The sequence below is a fragment of the Diachasma alloeum genome, unplaced genomic scaffold (genome assembly GCF_001412515.2).
Source record: "Diachasma alloeum isolate Michigan unplaced genomic scaffold, Dall2.0 Dall_scaffold_00184, whole genome shotgun sequence".
In the NCBI taxonomy this organism is placed as follows: Eukaryota; Metazoa; Arthropoda; class Insecta; order Hymenoptera; family Braconidae; genus Diachasma; species Diachasma alloeum.
In genome coordinates this window covers 365,284-372,198 of record NW_021680350.1, presented here as the reverse complement: position 1 = coordinate 372,198, position 6,915 = coordinate 365,284, and the positions used below count along the sequence as shown (strand labels likewise).

Below are 6,915 nucleotides of genomic sequence, written 5' to 3'. Positions count from 1 at the left end.
CGTTGGTGGGTCCTTGACCACAAACAGTGGCAACTACATTGAGACCAGTGCTGTCGACCTTCTCAATCACCTCCTTCAAAATGTGCTTCAACATCTTCTGCTGCACAGTGCCGCTGACGAAGTAAAAACCGATGGGTTGTTTCCATTTTGGCGGTCCAATCCCCTGCAGCATCAGTACTAGCGTATGGTCGGCAATATTGTTCGTTCTTTGATTGCATCCGAAGTCCTCAAAAGCTTCGATAGTTCCTGTACTCTCATTGATGATTAATTGTTTCTTTAGGGCCATTTCATCGAATACGATCGTACAATTGCTATTCTTCGACGTCATTTTCTGGACGCACTTTTTCAAATGCTTCAGCATTCCATCAGTCAGGCCTGTACCAAGTAGAATACACTTTAGGAGATTTCTCAAGATTTCAACTGAAGGTAATGGGATCAGATGAGCCAAATATTTGTAAGCTTTAGCTCCGCGTTTGAAGATGGATAAAGCAATCAGTTTATCATCCAAAGTCCACCGACGACCTCTTGCCTTTTTCCCCGCATTGCGCAACTGCGCCTCGACAATTTTTCGTAAAGTTAATGAAGATATCTGATGGAGAAGAGGAGTATACTTCTCGTCTGATGTGACCTTTTTTAACCCGTCATTTTCCTCTTGCAAATCTCGTATTTTCGCCAATAATTCTCGTTCTCTCTTTCTTGCTGTCTCGAGAATCGTCTTCTTGCGTGGGGTGATGGCTTCTCCAGTCAAACCAATATTCTCCATTCGTTTCTTGGCCGTTACTCTGTGTACAGCAACTGTTAAAATGGCAGTGGTTGGTGTTGATTCATTGATTAAGAATACTTGGAAGAAATCGAGGTGGTTCGATCTTTATTGTCTTTTGAACGATTAGATGGTATTTTTCAAATGTTGGCATTAATCCAGGAAAGAAGAGGTAAAACCGGCCTAGTCGGATCAACTTCTCGCTCAGTTTACAAGACATATATACGGATCTAAGACAGAGAGCGAAATTTTTCGTGGAAACCGTCTCCGTAGAGCAAAATAAGACTTACAAAAAAGGTTTCCATAGACATTTCGCTATGTCCCTCAGATTTCGCGATATTCAGCAAAAACTTACCCTCCGACGAAATCAGCTTGAACCGTTTCACCTCTTTGCTAGTAAATGTATCATATTCCTACCCAGAAAATGCTTCTCCATTGATCTACCGGTTGTATTTTTAATAACAAAATAATCAAAAATTGAATAAAACTTGTGGAAAGTCCGAAAAATACTTAGGAATATTTTCCTTAAGTTTTATGGGTCTCTTCAGAAGTAAACTGACACCAAGTACCATCCGGTACTGGCAAAAATTATCCATTTCTTCGAGTATAGGAGGATTCTTGAATTTGTATTATCAATGTTTAATTGATTATTCCCTAACATGAGTCAATTCATGAGGCTTATGAGCCTCAGAATAACTCCATGAGGATCATCATCTTAGGAGAGTTGACAAGAGAAATGGGATTATATACTCCCCTTTCCCGTTGAATTCCTACAGTATACAAATGTCCGCGTTTCAGTAGGACATTCTTACCTGACTTGCGATATCATTCCCGTTTGTCACTGTGACCGAAAACTACAGGTGGTACTTGAGTATTGTTAGTAGATTCTGAATTTACATTCATCGGTCGATGTACGTCTCCTGCTTTCAACACACAGTTTTCTTCTGTAATTTCCATAAAATCTCCGAGTAATTCATTCATTCTCTTGACGTCGAACAGTATCAGAAATATGAACAGTTCATTCCCCGACCGTTGGCAAAGTGATCATGAGGGTGCAACGAGGGAGACGAGTGGCGTGATGACATGATCCTCAATAATGTTTAAGTTGGGGATTAAATTGACTTGCGGGCCGAACAACCTATGAAGACCTAGAAGATTAAGTGTCAAATGACCACTGATCACTTTGCTCGGACCCTCTCGACCCTTACGATCACTGGAATGTCAACTCCAAACATCCTTAAGCGTCGTTCAACCCTCAGAACCATTCGATTCTTGTCCCAAACATTCGTGAAAGCCGTTTGACCCTCAAGACCATTTTATCTACAATTGCAGACGTTCTCAAAAATGGCTTAATCTTCAGAAACACAAAAAAAATCCTTTCATCTCCGTAAACCGAAATTCTGTATCGTTTCATCTGGCTCCGCCGTTCTACTTCGCCCCACCTTTCCCCATCAAATTTCATTTTTCAATTAGAATTCATGAATATTCTGAATTTGAAAGAAAAGTCAAGTCGAGTCCTCAAAGCCTGAAATTGGGTTTTGGAAGTCTCAACTCGAGATTTTCAAGTCTAAACATGATACATTCGGAAGTCTCAACTTAAAAGGAATTCATAACAAGGGTCAAATAGGGGACACCAGTGGAATAATCACAAGGGTTAACTGCGGGAAAATGAGTAAGAGAAATGACGAGGGTCGTACGGTAAAGTAGAACGGCGTGATTTCAAGGGTAAAATCGAGGATAAAATTGATGGAAGTATGAAAAGGGTGTTTTCATCCTCGTGATTACTCCGTTCGTCATTCCCGTTTGATCTTCGTCATCATTCACGAGATCTCCCGGCCTGACCCTTGAAAGCAATCCACTCTTTGCTTTCGATAGACTCTTGACATCATCCGTCTCGTCTCTCCCACTTGACTCTTTACATCACACCACTCGTCTCTCTCATTTGACCCTTTATATTACGCCTTTTGTCTTCCCTGCTTGATCCTTTAATCCACTCGTATTTTCCCCGTTATCCGTGTCATCGCATCAATCCCCGCTTTACCTTCGTCATAGCTGAACTGATCTCCCCCGGGTGACCTTTATCATCCCTCCAATGATCTCCCCCGCGTGACCCTTGTCATCACTCAACAGATCTCCCCCCCGTGACCCTTATTATCGCTCAACAGATCCCTCCCCCGTGACTCTTATTACCACTCAACAGATCTCATCCGCGTCACCCTTGAAATCAATCCACACATTCCTCTCATTTGACCCTTGACATCGTGCCTCTCATCCTCTCATTTGACCCTTATGTCACTTGATTAGTTTCCCCCATTTTATTTCCCAAAAATGGAAGCTATTACAAAAAAATAACAATTATCCATAAAATCATCCATTTCTGAGAATATGTAAGCATTTTCCTATGGGAATGATAGGGTATGAATTATCCAATATATTTTTTGCTTCGCATTTCAAAATCCTAGGAAAAATATTACAGCACAAGAAACTCCAAAAATTCATATACAGCAAGCGGTAGGTTTTTCTGCTGAATATTTCATGTGACATTCAAAGAGTCTTAAAACAAATGATATAGTTTCGTACGAATGTATTAAAGCACAAAATTAATCGTATTTATTTGTTTCTTTACTTACCTCAATGGCCTCGTCTTGAAATTACAGAGTGTAATTGCGGAGATTGAAGCATTACAGTGGATGATATTTCATCAGGTATTTCTACGAGTATGCATGCATATAATATTCTATTAACTACAGCGTACTACCCCATTCCCCATACTTGCACTTTTTACTTTGTGGTGCTGTTGATTCAATGGACTCAAATAAAATTGAGCAGTAGACGGCTGAATAATTCAAACGTCTTCAAGTTCCTACATAAATTGCTGATAAACGGAGAGGAAATTCCGAATATCATGTAAGGAAATCCAAGAGGATTGAGGGCTCGTTGGAATACGGAAATTAAATGAGATGATAAAACATTAATTGCAAAAGTCGGTAGGAATGTCAATATGTGACGGTTAGTGGAGTTATTTAAAATAAGGTCCGGAAACATAGCAGGACAATGGAATGTATAATAATATAGGTAACTTCGGGTTTATGACATGTAATGATTTTTCCGTAGTCTCAACAAATACTCAATAAACCCTAACAGACATAAATCCGGGAGGATTGTTTGGATGTGTAATCGGAAATTTTAGGATCCAAAGTGGAATGGAAGAAACTGCAAATAATTGAAATCACAAATAACTTTAACGGTTACTAAAACTATCACGGTTTCGACTAAAAAATTGGTTCATTATTATTATAAAAATCGCAGAGAAACACAACACATCACGATTCACGTTTCACCGAACATAATCGCACCTCTTGTAAGCACATGATTATTGTATTATGCACAATATGAACGAGAATATTATAGAACCACTAAACTATTTAATCCCTCTTATAAATGAATCACTTTTTTTCACAGCGCGAATATATCAATTGTAACTACTGAACTTGAAGCACTAGATACTTTGATAGCACTGCGGCATACATACCCGGTGGACGATGGTTTTGTCACTTTTTCCATAGTTATCACATTGTTGACAAGCTCTGCAGAGCTTGAATCAATGGGGGAGAAGGGAGCCCTTCTGACTACTTTCCTCTGAGTTCCCTCCATCACCATATTGCTCTTCATGTGGCAACATGCTGGATTTTCACCTGAAAAAAATTACCAAAAAAATATTCCAGTGCACAGATATTGGTGATCTCCCCGTGTATCGGAAATTCATGCGACTGTGACGTGGGAATAATCCAATGTAATTAAAGATCATCATAGAACTGGCCATTTAGAATGACTCTTCGTAGTTCAAATAATTTTCAATCGTGACAATATTTAATATCAATCATTCTGCCAATTCTTTAATGAGAAATATTCAATGGATCTTCGGGGACGGAGACGGCTTTATTGATTTGATTTTCGTGATTATTTCTGCGAATTTTCCAAAAATTTCCCTAAGAGAGAACTTTTCCATGGGTTCCTCCAATATAATGTTCCTATCTCATTGCATTATGTATAAAAAGAGAAATTCTAATTATATTTCGTCAGAGTTTGAAGATAATATAGATAGTATCATTTTTTTTTATTTATGCAAGAATTTCAGGGATTTTCCATCATTTGGATTTTTCAACAACACGTTGAGGGGAGTGATGGATTCCCTCGAATTTCCAAGAAATTCCCTCAATTTTTTGAAAATTTCCAGAAATTACTTGAATTCTATCGAAATCTCAAGAAACTTCTCGAATTACCTCGAAATTTCTAGAATTTTCCATAATTCCAATAGATGACGCTAAGATATAAGCTCAATTTCACAAAATAACCCCCAATAATGAAATCATACACGTGTCCACCACAAAAAAATAAATAATGCAATTTAAAAGGATGTAGTGACATAAAAGACTTTGTAGACTTACAAGTTCTCTCAATTTCCTGAATGTCTTGTAATACTTCTGTGCAGTATGTGTGATCGCCGAGGTGCAGGGGAAAATTTTTCTCATGATTTTCATGCAATCCTGCAATGATAAATACCTGAGGTCATGAGTGAGGTACCTTCTGAAGGGCAATTTCACGAGGCTCTTACGTCACAAAGATTCAAATTTACTAGAGGCCATCTCCATTTTTAGAAGGTCCACGTCATTATTTATTGACCTTTATTCAATCTTCATTGGAATCCTTCTAGTTCAGAAAGACATCGATAAAATAATTAAAAAGTAGGGAGTTTCCTCGCAAAATGGCGAAGGGAAAGTAACGTCGCGTCGCCCAGAGCGAGGATTTATCAAATGTTGAATTTGAAACGAGTGAGGATGTCGAGGTCATCCCCACATCCGATAATATGGGGCTCAGGGATGAGCTTCTACGAGGAATTTATGCTTATGGTTTTGAGAAGCCCTCGGGTAGTCAACAACGTTCCATCAAGCCCTACCCCATGAAGGGCAGGGACATGATCGCAGAGGCACAGTCAGGAACAGGAAAAACAGCGACGTTTTCCATTTCCATTCTCCAGACATTTGACACACAAATACGTGAGACATAGGTCCTGATGCTGTCTGCCACGAGGGAGTTAGCAGTGCCGATTCAGAAGGTCATCCTGGCGCTTGGGGAGTTCTGGAACGTACAGTGTCATGCTTGTATTGGGGGGACAAACCTGGAGGAGGACGTCAGGATTATGAACTGTTGACTCGAGTGGTCCTGGTCTGAGCCACACTCCCTCACGAGATCCTCGAGATGACGAATAAATTCATGACTGATCCCAGAAGAATTCTCGTGAAGCATGATGAGTTGACACTCGAGGGTATCAAACAGTTCTTCGTGGCTGTTGAACGAGAGGAGTGGAAGTTTGACACACTGTGTGATCTCTGTACTAAACGCAAGGTGGATTGGCTGACGCATCATGAAGGAGTTCAGATCAGGACAGAGTCGAGTTTTAATAACAACAGACGTCTGGGCACGTGGAATAGACGTCCAACAAGTCTCCCTGGTGATAAACTACCATCTCTTCAACAACAGAGAATTGTACATTCACAAAATAGGTAGATCAGGTCGTTTTGGACGCAAAGGTGTCCAGAAATTCCGTCAAAACCGACGACATCAGGATTCTTCGGGACATTGAGCAGTACTACTCCACCCAGATCGACACGGGATGCCCATGAATGTCGCTGATTTGATTTAAGTAAAATAAGATAAAGGGAATCTAGTTTGTAAGGACAAGTATTTGATTAGCAGTCGGTTGCCTCTTTTTCTTCAGTTCCATTGATATACTTTGGAGACCTTGATGAACTTTCATTTCAAGTATTTATGACGTTACCCAAATATTCTATGGTGATTACTAAAAAATCGATGCATTCTTAATTTGATTAACGAGAATAATCTTTAATTATATTTCAACACACGTTTTGTTCTTCCGAACTACTAGGGAAATAACTTTGCAAGGAACAAGTTTTAGAAAAAAAGTCAAGATGTAGCGGCTCGCTACATCCACAGCCACACGTTGACCAGCGTTAGCCGAGACACAGACACCTAAGTCTTATACTTCTAAGTCTTATTCTTTACTTTTGTACATATTATCTTAACGTCTTTGAATATACTGTGATTCTTTAACTTGACCGCATTTGTTAGTGAAT

General features: G+C 39.5%; 1 pseudogene; it reads left to right on the top strand.

Annotated features, from left to right (window-relative positions):
• Nucleotides 1-5,525: 5,525 nt before the first annotated feature.
• LOC107047969 lies at nucleotides 5,526-6,464 on the top strand (annotated as a pseudogene).
• Nucleotides 6,465-6,915: the final 451 nt, after the last annotated feature.